The sequence below is a fragment of the Dufourea novaeangliae genome, unplaced genomic scaffold (assembly GCF_001272555.1).
Source record: "Dufourea novaeangliae isolate 0120121106 unplaced genomic scaffold, ASM127255v1 scaffold151, whole genome shotgun sequence".
Taxonomy (NCBI): Eukaryota; Metazoa; Arthropoda; class Insecta; order Hymenoptera; family Halictidae; genus Dufourea; species Dufourea novaeangliae.
In genome coordinates, this window is record NW_015374040.1 from 888,295 (window position 1) to 911,906 (window position 23,612).

Genomic DNA, 23,612 nt, shown 5'->3' on the forward strand with positions numbered 1-23,612 from the left:
GGGAGCTCTAATTAAACGATTAGGCCTATACCGACTCTACCTAGATAAAGTATCCCAAGATGTTCATTCGCCTTTTGCATTCCATCAGCATTGCAGAAACATTCCAAACGCGCCAGCCATGGTAGAAAATACCTTCTATCATTTGCTGTCGCACGATCAATCCTAACATTAGTACGACTTTAATTTCTCGTTTCGCTATTGCGAACATTCGCATAATAGCTACGACATTTGTGCCAAAACCTCTGCTTGTTCAATTAAGGATTACCTTAAACCCGCGGCTTGCTCTAATTACCTATAATATTGCTATGTATATAAATGACATATAAAGTTACATACAGCGAAGATGTTTACGCGGAAAGTTATCTTCTTTCACGGAAATAATTGACTACTTAATTCTACACCGAGAATCGTTTAATTCTACGTATGTGTTTACATTAATTAAGATAATTTGGATCCTTTCCGCTGTTAATGTGCCTCACAGCCTGTTGTTCGAGGCAACTTTATTCGATAGGAATCCGATGTAATTTTATTAATAAATTTCTTTGAAAAGGGTAAGAAACACATACTGATAGCCGTGAAATCGTTTCAATTTATTTTTTTTTTTTCCGAAGAATGCACCTACAATGAACTCAGGTTCCAGGAATTGCTGCCAGAGGTCATTGTGTGAGAATAGGAGAGCTCAATTGTGCTACTCTATAGAGGCTTAATAGGACCGTTTTAGTGCCTTTCGTCCCTTTTACCTTCGAAGCGGGCTCTCTATAGCACCGATTAGTCTAACACGATTAGAAGGCACTAACTCATTCAACGACTTACCAGCTGCTTTCCACCATCGTTCAATATCGATAGATTAAGGGAAGGATACCTTCAGCCTATTATGCGATCCGACGTATAATGACTATTAAGAACGAACAACTTTTCCCACTGTGGCTAGTGGACAATCGAACGTAGGATGATAAACTATCAGAAAGTTGAGGCTCAGTTATTTATTCAAATTTATCGATTGAAACTAGGCGCTTTTTCAAATGATACCTAAATGAAATTATTATTTCGATGTAGTAAATAGTAGGTACAAAGAGGGCCGCTCCTGGGTTGTTGGCCGCCCGAGTGTAAAAACAATATGGCCGCCCTTATTAATTTAATATAATTTAATTACTATTGAGTTTACTTTTATATCTATACAAAAGTATGTTTAAGTAGTTTTAATCTATATACATACATAGTTTTTTAACAGTTATCATGCAAAAGAAATATTTTCTAAATTCCATTTTCGTAAAATGAAACGAAGATCCTTAAAGAAGAATGGTTTTATTTAAGATGAATATTTTATTCTACATATAACTACAAAACTAATGTATAGTGTTTGCAATAACGATGTATAGTTGATAATATCGACCATTAATAACCTACAAATATAGCTAAATAACATATGCTTTTTTGGGATGTATATAAAGAGAGCTCATTCTTGTATACGAGTAGTGTATTCCAAAGATTACATATAAAATTAATTTAATTGAATTCTGTTTGTTTAAAATTTTTTAAAGCATCAAAAAAGTTTTGATTGTTATTCTTATTAGTCGAAACTTACATACATATAATAAATGGTCTACGGCCGCCCCTGGGTTTGGCCACCCCCGCCAGGAACGGCCCTGGGTACAAAATGTCAAACTCAGAACTTAACTGGTCATTGGAAACACTTAACATGAACCTAAAATTTCTAATGACCATAACTTCACAAATTTTAATTTTCTAATTTGGAACCCAGCAAGTTCTATCTTAATATCTAATTTTTGAGTGTTCATTCAAAAATGTTCTTTTTTTACCATTGGGTTTTCTAAGATAATAAAGCCGTGTGACAATCCCTCTCTGAAACTTCGAATCATTCACTTTTTAAGTAGTACTGTACTTTCTCGAGCACCTAATGTACTAAGTTGCTTGTATTAATTCTGACCACCCGTTTCTCCGAAGATAAGAAGAAAGAATGTCATACATTCTGAGAAACTGATTATACAAATACTATTTTCAAGACATAAATCCTGTTAACAAACATACTGTACCATAAAACATAAACTCTTTTTTGCGCTATCTAATATATCTAAGAAGTTGTTAAAACTTTTATAGCAACAATTCGCAACAAATATTTAGTTCGCATATTTCATTTCTTTTCATTAATTTTATCTGAAACCCAATATTGTTGTCACGAAAGCAGTAATTCCTGTAATTTTAGAGTACAGCATAATATTCCAAATATGCAGAGCCATACTCCATTCCTTGTTCAAAGTAGTGACAGCTGAATCACGAGGAGACGCATCTATCAGAGAAGAGTGTAATACCTCCAGGGAATGAAATATCGAGAAATGGCTGCCCGGGAACGTGAAAAATGACTGGCGTTAAATTAATTTGACTCGAAATTTGAATTACAGATTTGACGCGGACGTGGAGGTGTCTCCGGACAAGGTGCCTCGCGGGCGGGTCAATTGGAAGTCCCTCATGGGAAGAACCAGCCACACCGACGCACAGGGGGCCAGATCGAAGAATTAGCTGTTCACAACTGTTTTAACGTTATTTCAAGACTTAAGGACAATAATATATAGGTCGTTAAATTCGTCTTAAGTCAAAAATATATAGTGACCATAAAAAAATCAAGGTGACCTTATTTTTAATTTAAAAAAATTTTGTTTTTCATCTTTTATATTGGAATTTGCAGAAGAGGAAGTGCTGTTTAATCTTTGTTGGAAACATTTTTTTGTCAGAGCATCGAAAATGCCTGAAACATCGGGACGACATGTAGATAATGAATTATAATTGAAAACTAGCTGTTCAGGCTTTTCAAACAAATAGAGTAATCCATAATTCTGGATTCAATGAAGTTTATTAGATTTAATCAGATTCTTCTTGAAAAAATTTAAAATATTCAAACAAGAATAAGTGTTATATTTTAGCAAATTAGTGAATATAATAAATTAACCATATGGATTTTCGGCTGATAAAGGAAAAAAGCATTGCCATTTTTATTATTCTTTATTAACAAACTTCTATTTATTATTTATCTATTAATAAACCAAAATCTATATAATTATTTTTATTAACAAAGATAATGAACTTTCAACTAGAACATTACAATGTTTTAATTTATTTATCTAAAATTTATTATCTCAAATTAATCATTATCGTCTTGGAGGTCTTCTTTTAACATTAATCTGTGTAAGTAGTGGTCTGCAACGCGTCTCGTGCAACGCGACGCTTTAAACAATAATAACTTATGGAGTGGGACGAGGGGAGAAGTGAATCTTGCATGATTTTATAGAGAAATAACGCCTGAAAATATTCCACTTTCATAAAACGCATAACTCTTTAAAACTTTAAAGATACCCCTTGTCAAAGGTGAAAAACTTCGACGATTCTCTTTACGTCACTGAGTATTATTTTTTTAAACAAATTATGAACAATAACTTTTTAATCCAAGTGCGTTCTCAATATAGACATATACTATTCATAAAAAAAAACATGGACACATACTTTCATCGTTTTCGAATGTGATACACATTTAGAAATATACATTGATAAAATATCGATATGAGGAATTTGATTTTTTGACAAATGAACAGCTAATTTTTCGATCTGGCCCACTGTGCGACGTATTTCTCGTCGTTATTACCGTCCTCCTTCTCATCGTTTTCGTCTTCATCGAAAGGTCAAAAGCTTCATGTTCGTGTGAAACGGATGAACTTAAATAATTACGGTGAAACTAGACGATACGCCCCACTTTTAAAGAAAATTCGTTTTAAAAGAAATATTTTCTCAGTAATTCTGTATTATTATCTGTCAAATTACATTAATTTCCCTTCACAGGATCAAAACGTAACAAAGATATCAAAAAATAACTATATCTTTTAACCTCGGGTAGGGTATTTTGTAACACAGTACTCGAGGAGAATGCCTCACCCATGGGACAAAACATCTATATATAAATAAGTCACTATATTATTCTTAATAAAATATTATAAAATTTTAAACAGATAAATAAATGGTAGAGTCAGAAACAAAACTAGAATAATATCTAATAAAGTTAACAAAGTTGGGGTTATTCGGTACGGACCGAAAATTCTTCAGAAACCGAATATCAAAATTTTTGTAATTTTTTTAAAGAAATGATGACACGTATACTTTAGTAGCGTTTGCGATCGAACTAAGACAGATTCGAATGTGTCGTTTACAACGATGTAGCCTTACCTGTGTGCGTAAAGCAACAGTGAGGCGTTTTGTCAAGTGGGACATATTACTTAGTTTTAATAAAACTAATTATTCATGTTTCCATAACATACTGACTGAACTACTACAATAACTAGCCAACTGAGAGTCTAAAACAACACGGTAAAAGATATGTTGCGATCATTAACACGTTCAGTATCCATGTGTTTACTATTGTGACAGTAGCGTAATGAAAGAGATATGTATAAATTCTAATTATACATATAGAAATATATACTCATTGTTTCGGCCACCACTCTATTACTAATAATAGATTTTTCGTGCGATTTAACGTCATCGGTCCCCGGTGACCACCATGGTAGTCAACGAGTTAAGAAACGTGCATTATACATGTTTCCTTGTTTTCGTAAGGGCAGCTTTGCTCGATAAATGTAAACAAGAATAACAAACCCAACGAGTGGAAGCTTCTGACCTCCAACACGCAATATTCGGTCAGCATAAATTCCGAAATGTTTCAGACGTATTGCACGTCACGGGGATCAACTAAAATAAGGAGATGCTCGTGAAACTGCGAAGAGACATTTATAGCAGCACGATAGCCCATGTGTAAGCGGAGTTCATTTGAATAAGACCACGCCGTGTGTGGTCCCGTTCGCGCACTTATTGTGCAAACGATTACATGCATATTTCCGGAAGAAGAAAACCCGTGGAATAGCAGACCATATCTACCTAAACACCATTTGGCACAGCAATATCGTATCGAAGATATGTTACCTACGATAGAATCTTCACATCATCTTTCTCTGCCCTTGATCATCAAAATACTAAGTTGTACCATTATGAAATTTCCGTTTCTACAAGCCAAAATGAAAACACTACAATTTTTGAAAAATTAATTTTATTCGGTTGAAACATGTAACGTCAGTATTAATAACTTGCTCAGTAAAAATTGGTGTTTTTAGATTGTATGAATTCTTTAAATATTGCAATTACCGATTCTCGATTAAGGGAAATTTCATTAAGAAACATACAATAAGATTTCATATATTGAATTCAACTAACTTGTGTATAGCTTATTTTAAATTCGTATAGGAAAAGTAATCGAAATGATTGTTTTGATTACTATATTGTTTGCTTATGCATAATAATAAAACAATAACAAAAAGAATTCAGGAATCAAAGGAAATATAGAAGAACAGTGCTGTTTTGACTTCTGATTTAGTCATAACAACGAATATAAATCATATTTAATTGTAATACTCGCGGCTGACTGTCAAGTATTCGAATATCGACAATTTGATATGGTACAATCTAATAATATTCATAGTTCGCGGGCAATGCGAACAGTAATACAAGTTTGCTGATAAACGACCATTTTTGTACCTGCCAAAGTAGTCATGTAATCCTTTTAAGACAGTCGCCTACTTAAGGGGGTATAATCAGAGTAGTACAACATTTTGATCGGTAATTATTTAGAACATGGTCCTCAGCACCGATTTCAATGAAATATGTTGTTAAGGTCATCATTCTGAACAACGTTTTCCCATACATAGAATAGGCGGTTTATTTTAGTTTCCAAGATATTCGCGAAAAACTGCTCCTACTAATGCATTGAATTTCGTTGCCACTAAACATATTGCCACTCGAGGCACTTCCCCCTCACATGCACATTCGCTCTCCCACCACGTTGCGTACGCCGGCGCACCAGCATGAACCAGCTTTTGCGCAGGCGCTGAGGCCAAGGCTATGGCGATAGAACTTAGTATGGAGGGGGCTCTGAACTCATTGCCATTTGACTAGAGTCCCCTGTAATCTAAATTCAGATTGATCGTGATCTGACCGTACCTTTGACCGCTAGTGTGAATCTCGCAAAAAGTGAGGCTCTACTGCTATTCACGAACAATATACAAATTGTTCTTTCTAGGGATTGTCTGTTCACGAACTGTTCTTGACGTTTTCGCAATGTGTAGTTACCTGAGGCGTTAGTGGTTTTATGTATAAAGCAGGGACTTATGCCATCAAAGCTATACCGTAACCGATATATTACCGAAAACCGAAATAAATACCAGTATTTTTTCGATTTCTATAAGGGTAGGGCTTATACATACAGGGTCTGGGTTAGGTTTATAAGGCGTTAGGTTTTTATAGGGCGAAGGTTCAACCGAAAATACCGGTATCTGACGTTTCGGTAGAAGTCCGTGATATAAAGTTTACCAACTTCATGGAAGCAGTGTTTGCGAACACTGTTCATGAACTGTAGGTGTGCGACAAACACCATCGATGCGTGGACAACTGAACGCTGCTGATCTGATGCGGTTCTGTCAAGTGGATGAAAACCTTTAGTTAACCGTATTTATAAGAATCGAGATGTTGGAGACAAACTCAAAATTAAGAGTGCTACGTTTATAATTTATCTGAACTAGACAGCGGGCAATGTGCTCATGTCACGGAACTACAACATGCACCGATGAATATTTCAATGCAGCCTCGGGAAATAACCAGTACGTAACCTAAACCTGATTAAACGTATGGTAACCGTGCAAAATTAATCGAATAACATGTAATATTTGTTATATCAAAATAGTGAATGACACGCTTAAGCATTAATCACATGTATTGTCTCCTTAAACCTCAGCCATGTATTTAAAGGGAATTAAATTATACACAGTGTAATAGAACTATAGGTGAACAAACTTCAAAGCTGTATTTTACTTAATTTTAGGATTCAGAAAGGTCAAATAAATAAAAGTACCGAAATTTTTCCATTGGTAGATATCATTTTTTTACGATTTCATTACTTACTCGATATGAGCTAATTTCTCTCGATTTTAGTTAAGAACATGTAATATATCATACAGATTATGCATTCTATACTATTTTTATAACTTTATATTAGCGTAAATATTAATTATTGAGCTTTAATATTCTCTAGATTGTACAGGGTGTACCCTCTAAGATTAACCACCATTTTTCAGGCATTTCCGATAATCTGCCAAAGAAATATTTCGAACAAAAATTAATCAGCCTTCGGTCTGCTACAGATTTGGATATTAAAAATTTTCAGAAAATTATTTCTTCAGTAAAAATTTAAGATCATGTTGACGTTTTAAAAAGAACCATGCATTTTCGACTTCGCAAGGTTGTAGCTGACGTTAAGACGTTTACAACGACACACTAGCCTATAACTTTGAGATACTCTTGAATTTAGGTTCAATTAACAGGAACGTTAATGTGGAAAATGATTTTATTTTAATCAAATTACACATTTAAAATAAATTTTTAATACATTTATTAGTTTGACAGTCTTAAATTTATTTTTCAAAAAATTTCTAGGAATTTTTCGAATTTTGTTGCAGAAAGGACTGAAAATATTTGTATAAAAGTAAAATCGAATAATTTAAACTACTTCGCTAAACATGTTTTTTTATGATCTTTTTCGATCCGTAAGATGAGTGAAGTGCGCTCCTGGCGTTTGATTACATTTTTGCACCTTATGTAATGAAAATTAAGAACTTGACCCAATGTTAAAACATAAAAAGTCGTTTCAATGAACAGTTTCATAAATCAAATGATGACGATTTCGCATAAAAAAATAGGTCAAAAATATGATTTCATTTTTATAGAAATTTCTGACTCAATTTCAAGCCAGTACTAGTATAGTAAAATGAAATTTGTTATGCTTGATAAGTTTGTGAGAAAACAGTGTCACCATGGATGAATACCCTTGCATGCGTCTATCCCTCTCTTTACATGTATTCCGCTTCTAGGAAATACACACACACACACACACATGATAAATTATTGTAACAAAAATCTCTATCTCAGGCATGACGAATCCTGTCATCGTCATGTCATCGAACATTTGCATTGGTAAATCTAATACAAGGAATTATTATTACGGAGTCAATAAATTTATGAAATAAACAAATTTCAGAAGTCCCAGAAATAATATAAATTATAATGATTTCCATCTACTCTTATTTTCATTGATTTTCACATTTATTCTGAACTTTTCTGTCTTCATAATGACGTAACGTTTCTGTTATGTTAAGATGTTGTGGACTGTATAAAGCATTATGTAATTTCATATTCTTTAATAATAATTATTTAATGTATGATTTTAGGCAAGCTTCTGTATGAAAATAAAACAGAGTAATACAATTGCCCCGAAGAATAATATCATTATCGACATATACAACATTTCGCTAAAATGCTGCTAAAATACATGCTAAACAAGCTAGCGAATATGGAATAAATATCAAAAGGAATCACTTGTCCTGTATTAAAACAATTAGAAAAAACGTTAACTTACATTGCGAGGTGACTGTATGTACAACCTATAACATTGAATACCATTTTTGTGAATGTTGTGCAGGACAGGTGAAGAGACAGGCTTCTGTTCCATCGAGTGCCTTGCTCCGTCGACTCCAAAAACTCCACGGGAAATTCCACATATTCCATTAGCACCCCTCAGAGAAATTTCTCGACGCCCTGATTTAGCAGCTGGGGTAGCGGTAGCACGCCGTTTTGACAGTACGTTAATTTTCATTATTTCTTCTACGTATCATCACAATATCAAATACAATGGAGCCTCCCATATCCGAACACTCATTATTCAAACACTCTAATATTCGAAAGTTCTACTGTCCAAACGTTTTATTATCCGAACAGAATGTATCCTAGCCACCCTTCTTCCCCTGTTGCAAACATGTAGTGGTTACAAAGAATGTACAAATACTTTCTTCTGTTCTATCAAAACCCATGCAGTTACAGTTTTTACTGTTGAGGTTTTCAAGTGTAAGTCGTGTCCTCGTGGAATTATTATTAGCGTTTCGCAAACATTGCAACAGATGTATCAGTGTATCGTTCAACCCCTTGATGAAGCTAGCTAGAATGCTCACAAAACATTTGGAAAATAATTCCACGAAGATACGGCTTACACCCGAAAACGTCAACAGTTAAAACTGTATGGTGCCAGGCTGTGAAAATCTCAAATCCCTGTTCTATGCAGTTAATTATGTTGAAAAATTTCTGTAATTTAGCGGCCATAAGAATATGGGATACATACATATTTAAACAAAATATCAATTTTCTTGTTTTCAATTTAAATATTTATGTTTATTATTGTTCTATTATCTGAAAATTCCTTCATCCGAACATTTATGTTTCCCTATTAATACGGATACAAGACACTGTACTGTATGCATAATCGAAAATCATCATCGTAAAGTTTTCTAGATGATCTATTATTCATACTAACTGCATGACACTTTTTAGATAAACAAACGATGATGCTTAATGTTAACATTTTAATAAGAAGGAATCAGGAACTTTTCATAGAAAAATAATCATTATAGTAAATTATTATTTTACGCTGCATCTATTGTTCGATTTCAGTTTTTGACGCCACTCCCTCGGATTCTGATGACTCGGAAGAAACGAGTTTCGGCTTAAACAGTAAGTGGTTTGACTGTTTATCTGAATCACTACCTTAAACATTCCTCGTTCGACACAATTTTAACGACAACCCTTAAATGATAGTGATTACAAAGATAATTGCAAAAATATTAATTTTTTGTAAATTCAAATGAAAAACTAGAATAGTGAAAAGCTACAATGGTATTCGAATTTTCGTTGAATCTTTGAATCTATTGAATTTTTGTCTTTTACTGTTACTCCGCAATACACAAGGATCTTCCTGTAAACTTTTATAATGAAGAATAAAAATAATAAATCAACATTAACAGATAAACTGATGTTTTAATGGAATAAATTTCATAGCATTTATTTTCTGCTATATTGAAAAATTAAGAAATTTCTGAAAAATACTTTTTAATTTACAAAAGTAAGCATAATAGTGGAACAAAACCCTTAATAATAATAAAGTATTGTTTAATTTTTAAAAGTTCGGACAATATGGCTAAAAATAAATGAATTACGATCCCGCTCTGTAGGTCATGTCCTATGATATGTAGATCCCTATGATATGTAGATGAATATAATTTTTGCTTTAAATTCTTAGAAAAGTAAAATAAAAAAGAGTCTTTTAAAATTGTGTATGAAAATAATGCAGAGATAAAGATAACCATGCAGTGTATATTCCTTCTTGGAATCGTGTAATTTCTATTTAAATATATATGTTCGTTGATATTTAACCCTGCTACGGTGCTCAGTCCAGCTACACATTCGAAATAATGACGAGGAAGGAGAAACACGTAGATCAGACTCAGAATATGTCTGAACAGACGAGATGGAGATTAAATTGAAACAGTATGTTAAATCGTAACAGCGTTAAATACACGTAATTAGGTCGAAATAGACCTGAAGACCGTAGCAGGGTTAAAATCGAAACTTAAGCAAAGCACAGTTTATCTATTAAATATACGAAGAAACTTGCGCGTGAATAAGAGAACTGTTATATAACATAGGTTGAAAGTCATTATTTTTATTCATCAATCTTAAATTAATTCGTACACATAGTGGCAGACATGCTGAGATTAGCACGAGATCCTGTGGCTGCCTCAAGCTATCGTTGTCCGATTACACCTGATAGGCCACTGCCGCCAACTTCAAGAGCCACTTACAGTCTAAAGCGCGTGAGACCACCAAAATTCCCGCAAGTCAGCAAACCACCACCTAGGATGACGAAAATGACACCTTGCGGAAAATGCTTAAGAGTAAGCAGAATAGTCGGCCTAATTCATATCAATACCGATTTTTTAATTCAACATATCTCCCATTTTTTGCCATGGTCTTGTCAACAGATGTAAAAATGGCGATGAAGTGATGAAGCGACCAAGTAAGATGTTCGAATCGAACAGCTATGATATAATATGTAGTGAAGATACGCAGTCACGGACTTCATAAAGCTTCGCCAGATTGAATCATTCGGATGGGTATTATGATACTCAATCGAATTAAATTTGAACAGATTCCATGTTTCACATCCTTCGTTTTTTATTGCAGCGTGCCAGTCGTGTAAAGTTTATGAATGAACAGAAATCGAAAAAAAATAGGATAGTGAAACGTGATGGATAGTTTAACGAGATTGGAAGATGTTTAATGCATAGACACAATGATCGTAGACAGGCGAATGGTTGACCGCTGTTTATATGACCATGTTCTCAAGAATGTCCAAGGAACCTCGAAAGGATCGCAGAAGTACTCTGCAAACATTCTGACCGACTGTTTCTCAACCGGGGTCACAGTTGCTCGCGTATGCGAGCCAGCATGTGCTTTTCCTCTGCTGCTTGCCAGTTCTCAGGGTCATACTTTCTTTGGAACGCAATATCAGATCTCTTGTCATCATATATTACTTCCTCGATAAACAGTTTAATAAAGAAGTTTTACACGTAGTATAAATTCTATTCTTGAAATCAATAGTGGAAACTGTCATAAGTCCATTTTGACTAATTCTCCAAGCATAATCAGGTAAAGGCTTTCGGGACGTGGAGTCCCCTGCACAATAATTTACCAACTATGTAGTAATATTAGTGAATTTACAAGTTATAAGTTATGATATGTATGTATACTTCTGGTGCACATTTATTATAATTTTACAAGTTACAGATTAAATCACTAATAGTAATAGTACATTTTACAAGTGTTTATTGTAGGTACAATGAATGTGATCTCACTTACTCGTCAAATTTTTACAAATCTTGGAAGCCTGAAAATTTTGTTTACAGATTAATGTTTCTGATTATTCATTAGTAGGGAATTTTTATCGATTGTGTTCATTTTTAATATTTTAATCATGATTGATAATTTTTTTCGTTGTTTACTGCTAAATTGTCCAAATAATAAGCATTTATGCTCTTTAATTTTTGTAAGCACGCACAGCTTTAAGTTTGTGTTGATCTTTTAATAATAGAAAATACACTTAGCTATATTAACCCACTGACTGCGGAGCCGTCAGAACCAAACATGCCAATGGGGCAGCGTCCGCTACAAATGAGAATCTTGCATTTGGCGGCTATAAACACTGTTCGCAGTCAAAGTGTTAATCAGTAATTCACTTCTGTCAAGAAGCACATATCCTCAAACCGACAGGACAATCAGCTTGTAAAATTTACTTGTTTTATTAAGAAACCTATAAGTATTGTGCAACAGAATGTATTAGTATTGATAACTTGTAGGTTGTGACTTCTAAAAGTTCACTAACAAACAATATTAGCTCCATTGTGCAAGAAGAGCCCGGTGTCACATAAGGTAAATGTCCCAGTAGTTGAACGTTTGAGGAGAAGATTGCGGTTACGAAGACTTTTTATATATTAAAATAATATAGATTGGAAAAAAAGTACATTCAATCGATAGAGCAAAACTTCTTCTCCCAGACAAGTGGTTATAAGGAAGCGTTCACGTGAAAAAAATTATTAAAATTTATGAATATCTAAAAGCGTTCATTTGGCTGAATGATTCAATGGAATTTACGGCATGTCCTAGTGATTAAATTTGGCTATCCCAGTGTTTCGACATAACATTCAATAAATTATTCATGGCTGATTTTTAATAGTAAAACATGATACTTTTCTTTTATGTTGTAACAATTCAAATAAAAACGTAACAAATGTGATTTAATGCAATAACTAAAAGAAACAAAATTATAAATAAATAAAATAATAAAAATTATGAACTGAATCTATAAATGTATACGTTATAAATTAATAAATAAATAACGCTAAGGGAAAATTGCATTCTATTATTATGTATGTTATATATTTGGTAAAAGCTTTTAAACATTTATCTTTATGCATTTAGGAAATTAACTTTGGTTTATTATAAACGTTTTATGGAAAATATATATGTTAAATAAAACAAAATTAACAAAATGAAAATTATTCCTTTTTTTGTTTTTGTTTTTTTTTTTTAATACTTTTTACAACTTACTTGGCAGCAAATTTTTGTTTTTTTCTCTTGTAGTTTTCCTTTCTAATACGCTTCTTTAATTCTTCTTCTTGAAAGTCTTATTGTTAAACAAAATGTCCGAAATAAAAGAAATAAAATAAACAGGTGATGTTTAATAAATATTCAGTAGGCGAATCGCGTAGGCTATGGTTGTGTCAAAATAATATGATATTTATGTATGAAATATGTAAAAGAAACTATGAACGACCAAAATTTAATATTGTTATTAATATAAAAAACACAAAAATACCTACTGTAATATAACGAAAATAATTTTTTAAATCATACACTAACTCTCTGCTCAATGCTGCTCGAGTGACTGGACAAGCGTCCAAAGTCTACGCAATCAGGATTCTGATGTACCAGTAAATAAACTTGGTAATTTCGACATTAAAAGAAAAAGGTTTTATTAAAACAAAGTTGCTATCAATTCTGGAGACCTTAATAAGTTCAAGAAACCTTTACTTAATAGAAACACACGAATTATTTATTATTTACGAGCGTAACACTGAACCTACCGAACAGAGAGGTAGAAATTAGTACGCCAAAACCGGTCATTTAGGTTTAGTGTTAAGAAATGCGCTCTCAATGTTAGCGAAACATTTACGGAGGCATTCATGTCGCCTCAAGTTTATGATTGCTAACTGATAATATTTTTTTTAAATAATACAACGCGCTTTTATACGATTTTTAATAAGAAATAACTAAGGATAATTATTTTCTATCCTGAAGTTCACTATTATTTAAAAAAATTTTAATATTAACAAAAATTCACAATAGTGTCCAATCACCAGGACGTGTCCAACCACTGGAATATTTACCCTACTGCGTTGAAATTTTTGCATTTTTTACCAGGATCTCACTATAACATTCTATTACATGATCCATTATCAGTTACACTTTTGTTTTTCATCTTTTCATCTAGTATTCTGCCACGTAGATTCTCTGAAATTATATTTTGAGCTTCCTAGCTTGTTCATGTTGTAAAAGTTATTCAAAAATGTATTAACTCGTTAGATGTATATTCGTCATGCATTGCGTGTCTTGTGCCCCTTACAATTTTCCCAAATTCGAATATGTGTAACATTCTGTGTGAAATTAACGAAAGCTATTACTGAGACTTTTCAGATGTTACAGCCAGCCAATGGAGATGATTTTTAAGCCGCCGACAATCTTACGAGTGGTATCGAGTGGAAGACAAAACCTGGATGCTACAATCACGACAGTGCACCTGCTCACTCGCTGCTCGTTATCCGTGAATTTTTAGCGAAGCACGAAATAATTCTAGTCCCACAGGCACCCCCTATTCTCTACATTTGGCACCTGTGGACGTCTTTTTGTTTTCAAAATTGATATCCCGTCTGAAACATCGCTGTTTTCAAACGACAGAAGAGATAGAAGAAAATTCGCTACAGAACCCACGAACCGTTCCACAGAACTAGTTCCACAACGCGTTCCAGGAATGGAAACGATTTTTTGGGGCATTGCATAAATAGAAGACAAGACTACTTTGAAGAAAACAAGATTGATGAAGCTGTAAAACTATCAATAAACATTTGTTTGTTAACAGTTCGGTTTCTTTCTAGATAGACCACGTATACTGTCCTTAACCCACCATTGAATATCCCCGTGTCTAAGGTAGAATTTGTTAGGTATAGCCTTACTAACGAGACCATTAGTAGGAAACGGAACAAAACGCTCCCTTTCGTCTTCTGTCCTTTTCTCTTCATTTATTACATTCGCCAAAATAGTTATGAAATGTCTCGAATAGGTATCAGTAATGTTCGAATGTATCTAATGTGATTTCAGCGATGCTATACTGCATTTCTGACAGGCAAAGGCAATAAATGCAAATAATTGCAATGAAGTTTAATGTGTTCCAATCATATATTGTTAAAATATTCCATCATATAGAACAGCAGACACGACAAAACTTTCTATTTGGGCCATTCCATAGAAAATCGATGGAAATTGGAACTTTTTGAACATGACCGTCAGCAATTTTTTTCATTTTTTGTAGAAACTTTGATACCTACGAGATAAGCATTTTGGTAAAAGTATAATCTCCTGCGGGATATTTTGTCTGAATTACAGTTGTTTAAAAATCATAAAAATGGCCCACTTTCGCCTAGCGTAGGTATATTCTAAAAATTATAACATTGGTTCTAATCGGTCGATTGGGATAATTCTTTTTGCGTTAGTTAGGGAAAAGTATACATTTTCCGAAAAAAATAAAGCATCCTTTTACTGCAGAAAAAAAATTTCAAGGATAATGGAAACGTTCTCTATCCCTAAATATCACAAAATCCGTATCTCCGATTTTTTTTTTTTTTTTTTTTTTCATTTTTATACATGTTAATTACCATAGTTTCAATAGTATGTACACTGTAAAATTTTCAGAGTGGGATCGTAATGAGTTTGGAACATATAAAGCATTTTCATGGAGGCATGTTGAACTAATTCTTGCACTACATTCTTTTTTAAAAGTAACTTATTCCCCAATTTGAACTAAAACTCAAATGAACTTATTTTCCCGTATAAATTTACTCGCTTTTCTATACGATTATTGTTATATATTTTTATATATACACAATATAAATAAAACAATTGTTAGTATTAAATGCGAATTGTTTTATAGATTAGACATGAATCATTATTATTTGGGAGTTTTGTAGTGTATGTGAGTTGTCAGTGGAAGTAGAAAAAAATTTGCATTGAATTCCACTACTATCTGTTGGTATAACGCAATGCACGTGTTGTGTTTTTGGGATTTGTACAGAGTCCTCAAATATGCTTTTAAGAAAACCGTCTATTAGGTTATATTCTTCCTTTGTATCTTACATTACGTATGTTATATGCGCATTTTGAGTCTTCGAACACTCATCGAGGATCTAGTGTCACATATTTTTTAATATAGTGTAGACACAGCTTATGATTCACAGCATTTGTGCTTGGTTGATTTCAATCCATTTTTTCGTTACATCTCATGACAAAATTATTTGTGATGGCTTCGGTGGTACTTTAAAACGATTAACAACTAAGGCCAGTTTACAATGGCCTTATAATAATCACATTGCGACATCGTTTCAATTTTATGAATGGGCACAATCTTCTCAATATGTTCTTTGCATATGTCATGAAAGAATAATGTAACGTAACCGAGATTTTTCTTAAAGGCAGATTTGTGGAGTCTGTACAGATCCCAAAAATGCAACAGATACAGTGCGTTATACCAATAAATACTAGAGGAGGTCAATGTACATTTTTTTCTGCTATCACTGACAACTTTAAACAGTGTCAAAAAAAATCCAAATAATAATGATTCTTTATCATTTTATTACTTTATCTCCACTTATGAATTGTCGTATTCATATTCTGTAAATAAAAAAAATATATAAACACATTAAATTTTTTTTTAACCATATGGGAGTGCAAGTAAATTTAAAAGGGAAAATAATTTCATGTGAGTTTTAGTTCAAATTGAGGAATAAGTTCACTTTCACAAAAGAATGTAGTATAAGAATTAGTTCGATCGTCAAACATGCCTCCATGAAAATGCTTATATCTTGTAAACCCAATTGTGGTCCCACTCCGAAAATCTAACAGCCTACTACTACAACGATGGTAATTAACATGTGTAAAAATGAAGAAAAATCGAACATATGGATTTTGAGATATTTAAGGATAAAGAAAGTTTTCATTATTCTTGAAATTCTTTTTCTCCGGAAAAAGGATGCTGTATTTTTTCCTCGAAAATATGTACTTTTCCCTAACTAACGCAAAAATAATTATCCCAATCGACCGATTAGAAGAAAGATTATGATTTTTAGAATATACCTATGCTAGGTGAAAATGGACCATCCTTATGATTTTCAAACTACTGTAATTCAGGCAAAATGTCCCACAGAACATTAAAGATTTGCCAAAATGCTTTTCTTTTAGGTATTTATTTTTCTACAAAAAATGAAAAAAATTGGTGATGGTCATGTTCAAACTATATCGATTTTCCATAGTATGACCCATTTGCCGCAATAATTATAGTGTTGAGGCTTTTGGATATCCTTTTTGCAAAATATTATTCCAGCAGCTAAGTTCAACAGAAGACACACAACATACTCATGCTGTTTCTACTGGATTTCTGTGTCTGAACTTATTTATTGGAAACTTACATTTGCCTAAATATCTGCAGTCTAATGCCAGCCAACATTATCAGAAGCTTTAAGGGGTCATGCTCAGTCAGGAGGCCAAAAAAAGAGTGTTCTTTGGGAATTTTTTTCTCGAAAACTATAAGACCTTTCTCAAAAAATGTGTTTGTGTTTCAAAGATTGCAGTTTCTAGATTAGAAGGTAATTTTTTTATTTAAAAATATTTATTAGTAAATAAATGATGAGCGATCTCCAGAATGTCTGTTCACAAAAAGTGGTCTGCCGTGATCACTGTAACTTCGTAACGGTTCATCTGAAATTAAAAATTCAGTAAGATTTATGTAATGGAAGAACCAATCTTGTCCTTGAACGTGGAGTTTTTCGAAATATTGATTAGGAACAAAATAGCGGACGTTTTCCTGAAAAAGTGCGATTTTCACCTAAAAAATCACTCGTTTTTGGTCAATTAAAAAAAAAAGTACGGAACGAACAAAAGAATCCTTCGTTTAAGGACAAGTTTTTCTGATTTGAAATAAGACGCAAAAGGCTTCATGTAAATCGACACAGTAGTTTTCGAGAAATATTCATCACCTATTTGAAAAATGTAGTCTCGAGAAAAACGCGTTTCAAGTTTCAAGTCAAGCTTACACTTATATAAAATGTTCATTTTTTAACGCCTGTAACTCTGTCATTTTGAATTGGATTACCTTGAAACTTGCACAGGATATTCTCGACATGTTGTACTTAAAGAAAATGTAGAAAGTGAAAAATCTATTTTTTGAAAATTTCTGACTGTACATGACCCCTTAAAGACTTCTAAACCAGAAAATATCGAATGCGTTTTCTAAATACTACTGGTAGCACACTGTTCTACACTGGAAATTCGTGGATACAGACAAGACAAATATGCGTTCGAAAATTTACGTAATCAAGGAATCGCGCGGGTGGTCCAAAACGTGAGACACGTTTCCTGGCATCTTGGCAGTACTCCCAAGTTGGGAGAAACAAAGACAGACGAGGTGAATTTTGTGGAGGACTCGTAGTTAACGTCAGTGGTTTCTACGGGCCGAACTAACGGCAGCGGAAGTATGACGTAACGTGCACGCGCCCTGTGTTACACAGGCTGTGTATTATGCACACGAGGGACCGTAAAGCATCTTTTACCACCCACAACCGCTTCCCAAAACGGTTTTCATTTCGTCTTCGTGACAACGCTGTCACGTTGAGCATTTCGCCTTTTATACGAGTATAATGTACGTTAAAGTATCTGAGATGGATTTACAACAGGGACCACCAGTAATTCTGATCACAAATATATCGAATTACTTTAGGATTACAAAAAATCCATGGATTTGTTTCTATTATTTCTTAAATCTTATTGCTTAAAAAGTTTTTGTCTTGTCAACCATTTATATTGTGATATAATACACGATGGATAACATTTAAATCGTCGTAGTTGAAGTAGCTTATTCTTTTAAGGGAGTACATATACCCTTTATGTAGCCAAAAAGTGTACTTTTATTGATGATGAAATTATGGGTTTTGCTGGCATGAATATTTATCTCTGCATTTGTGAATGAAAATTATTAACAAAAGTCGCGTCTTTAATGCTAAGTGGGTGCGTCCATTTGATTGTTTTGAAACTATTACTTGTCTTGCGAATAAAATTCGTTGAACGGTGTAAAGGTGACTTGGAGTAGACAATGGATCTGAACCAAATTCGACTATATAGTTTTCCTAATTGCCCTAGTAATGGAAATTTAAAATGAAAGAGAGAAAAGAATAAGAATGAATTAGTCAGAAGATACGAGACAGGAGCGAGTGATCAACCAACGGGATAATCGGAAAACATGTACAATACCCTCTATAATCACCTTGCTCGTGATTAAAAAAAAATACTATACAGTGTTCACTGCAAGGGAATCCACCATTTTGCAGCCGTTTGCAATAGTGTAATAAAAAACAGCTATTAACCAAAATTTATCTGTTTTAAGTGAAACCAAGGTCACCTCAAGGTTTTTAAATGGAACCATACAATTTTTTTCCGTTATATTGTAGATGACATTAAGACGAATTCAACCAGTAAAAAGTATGACATTTTTAGTCACACAGTACTAGATTTACAAGAATGAAAGCTGTAGAACTAAATGAGGCACTCTTTACATTTCAATTGCTGTAAATTTACTATTAAAGTGTCATATTTTATTCTAGTTGAATTCGTCCTAATGTACCCTACAATACAAGTAATGGAAAAATATTATGTGGTTGCATTTACAAAAAAAAAAATTTCAGGTGACCATACGTGCACTATGAAAGAAATGTATTTTCGAAATGTTTGTTATCGTTGAACGCTGTTCCCTTAAAACCGATCAATTTTGGTTAATGACTGTCCGAGCTAGTGTTTATAATCCTAGTGACAATAATATGACTGAAATAATACAGTGTTTTTGCAGATTAACTCTCCGCCGCCGCCCACTAAATTTATGCATACTCTGCTCAATAAATGAAAGATAATAACTGAACGAATAGTCGTGTTATCGCTTTTCAATTTTTCAAACTCTTCGAGAATCTTTTGCTCCAAATGTGCAACGTTTTCGACAACCCCCTTTACATTCTTGTTAAGAGAACGGAATGCACGATAAGTCGACAATGAAGTCGTATTGAATCGCCTATGTACTTGACCAACTCTGAAAAATAAAGTCTATTGAAAAACCAAGTCACAGGTGAAAAAATTTGATTCTTTCTTTATCGACTTATTTCTTCATGTAGAATAACTCCCTGTATAGTCACGCGGCACTATTTCTAATTTTACCAATAGGTCTTCACTTTGAATAATCGAAAAGATAATGGAGGGAGTGATTATGGAATTCGACAAGTTCAAAAAAGTGTAAAGAATTATTAAATTATACAATACGAGTGGTAAATATGGCAATCAAACTGTGTATACGAAAGTTTTCTATTTCCTGTCACCTATGATACCATACGTTTACCAACACCAATAATTATGAAACTGTTCTAAATGAAAGATATAAAATACAAGTCCAGCTCATCACGTAGTCTGATATAAAAAATATGTATATAAAATATTTCGAACAAACGATAGCAAAATACAAGATATAGGACACTCTTAACTCAGTACCATTAAGTCATTCCACATACCGTTTTCTTAAATACGTTGAAAACATTATCCACCAATGAATAATGTATTTTTGTATAAGAATACAATGGTTTCATACTTATGGAAATATTTCTACTACGTTCGTGAGATGTTCCTGATGCAAATCAGAAGAAACACAATATAATTTAAAAAATTTAATATTAAATAATTCTGGACCTATTCCAAATGAACGATGTTAATCTTTTCAAGTTAATCTTTTCCAGTTTAGTCTATTATTTATCAAAATCGTTTTACTTGATTAGTTCCAATAACAAAAGTTCAACTTAATAATTAAAACAAAATCGTTCCATACGATGATTTGGTACACCAAAATTTCGGTTCCCTTTCGGATAATTTCGCGTATCCTTCCCGATATCTTCAGGCTATTTCATCGTATTTGTGGAATATATGAGCATTGTCTCGCCATACAAGACAGAGAACACACAGAAACTTATGTTCAATGTCTCAGAGAATAAAGACGTCGTTTCTGAAGCGTCAACACCCACGTGCCGTGTCGCGTGAAGCGTACATTGTAGTGGACTTGCCTCGAATCCACAAGGAACACGATTCGAATGCATTTAAGGAACCTGAGTCCGCGTATTGTCAACATGGTAGTGAATATCGCGCAACTCGATCTCTGTTTGCTATATCTTGTTACAGTGACTTGTACAGCTACAAGTTTAACCGCGCTCTAAAACTCACCATAATTAACTGGCATTTAACAAGGATAATTTCTTCATTTGCTAAAATAAATGCAAAATTTACAAAAAAGAAAACCGTATCGATGCAGCAAAATATTCGACTGACCAAAAAGTTAGTACGGTTTTCAAGACGGCTGACACAGCCAGGTTGATGCAAAAGGTTTTCCATGTTTGATTCTGCTAGTTAGAAATTTTGTACAATTTTCCACGTTCTGTAGCGAGGATTATTGTCGATTAAACACTTCACTTAGTCGTTGTGAATCTTCTGTGGCCGGCCAGAGCGTGATGCATCCTGGAACAAAATTTCCCAAACCACTTCTGGTGGTCTTGCACAACTCCTTACAGGTTTAACTTTTTTGAAATAGAACAGTAAAATATGCCGAAAATGCTCTTCTTGGACTTGGATCTTTAAAATTATACGAAAATTATAAAACAAACCCTATCTTCAAATTTTCTGGTTAAAATGTACGGTTCAATGTTAGCTATCAAATAACTATGTGCTTTCAAAATTTAAACTACAGTTAGTTGCGTCTCAAAACTTTCTAAATGACCTTAAAAACTACAAGAAAACTTTTTGACAAATCCAATGGAACAGCATGATTGTTTGCCAAATACGATACATAATTAATGCATCATATATTACAGCTGCTGTGCCCATTAAAACGCCAAATAATTTCTAGAAAGTTTCTTATAAAAACAGAACTAGGTATAGACACTGTGTGCAAAAGACTTTAATTTGTCAAGTCTACACCATTTATTTCGTTTTGTTCGACTGGTTCATGCAACAGGATCGTCCTCCATAGCAGTCAACTTATTATTCTGAATACGCTAAATCCTCGATGAGTGTTAGAAGGTTCCATGGCACTAGTAAGGAGATGTTCCTAGATGTAAGGGTGACTTTTTAATAAGGTCTAACACAGAGGTTTAACGCAGTGATAGAACATGGAAGTCTCAAGCCAATCATACTTGTTTCAGCCGCATATGGCCATTACTTTATGAAATATTTCATGTTCAGTGTTGAAGTGCTTTCAGACACTCATCGAGAATTTAGTGTATTGCTATATTTTAACATTACATACTTCGTACGGTATAGATTTCGCTCAGAAATCGTAGGCAAGTCACACTACTCGCAACAAAACGATCATCTGAATCACGTGTTGATCTATCGACAATTACCCGGGGGGGGGGGAGGTAGATATACGGTACATGTAAAATACGACTGGCATTACGTAAGATAGGTAGTTAACATAAGTCGTACAAGAGTTTCATGCCGTGTTCTGTACACGTGTCTGGATGCGGTTTCAATAGCCGTGACACCCACGCCAGATAAGTAACTAGATGATTTTTTCAATGTTTGACATGATGACCAAGCGCCACGGCGCCACGTGTTACACTATTAATTTACAAATTCATGAACAGGCCTCGATTCTGCCACAGATTTTTACCCCGTTTAGACAAGGAATAGCTTCCTTTTATAGAACGGATCACCGTTGTAAATTATATAAGGTGTTTCATAACATGTTGGACAGATTTCAACTGTGAACGAAGGACACAAGAACAATGAAAAAAGTTTTCATGAACATGTACTGTATTCGATCTTGTTGTCGAGTCACAATCATTTTGGTACCCCAATAATTAAGCTAGATAAGTTGTAGTCAGTTTAACTGATCCTGTTAAACAGATTACACTGTTTGTACATAATACTCAGTAATTTCTTCAGTATTTAATCAAATCAGGGCACGTATTTATTAGGTCGAACGGAAAATTTTTGCGTTTTCTACGAGGCGTTACTGTAACATCTAATTACTGAATTCAGTAATAATTATCATTACTAATCATCTAGTGTTCTGTTACGTATATACAGGGTGTCCTAAACACTTTTCCAAACTTTAAACTCAATTACTTAGTAATTAGTACTCTGCGCAGTTAGAGAGACGCTATTTTCTTATTTTTTACTACTCAATCCCGGTATACTTGTGAGCCCAATTTCAGTATAGAAAATTTTACGGATCAGGCATCGATTGGCCACCCTACAGTCTAGATGTCAAACCGTGTGACTTTTGGCTGTGGGGTTATTTGAAAGATCGCATCTGTCGCACAAAAACGGAGCCTTTGGAGCTATTAAAATCGGCCATCCAAACAGAAATATCATCAATTAAATGAAAGAAATCATTCTTCGTGCTCTAGACTCGTTTAAAGTAAAAATTGGCCTCGTGATTGCTAACGGTAGACATTTTGAAAATATTTCATCATAAAATCCGGTTTGCTGATATTAATTATTAGAAATTGTAATATTGCCTCTTTCATTAAAAAGTTATTAAAATTTAAAGATTGAAAAAGTGTGTAGGACACCCTGTACTTCTTCTATAACTGTATTTTAAACATACCGGTTTTTTTATTATTATAAAAACATTTAAAAACGTCAAATAATAAAATGCATACACCTACGTAACACATTGCTTTATGAGTTTCGGAAATTAATATTACTCGGCA

General features: G+C 33.6%; 1 protein-coding gene across 2 annotated transcripts in view; it reads right to left on the bottom strand.

Annotated features, from left to right (window-relative positions):
* The window catches only part of LOC107189531 (RNA/RNP complex-1-interacting phosphatase-like), a 113,400-nt gene that overhangs the window by 26,042 nt on the left and 63,746 nt on the right, over positions 1-23,612 (bottom strand). The window lies entirely within an intron of this gene.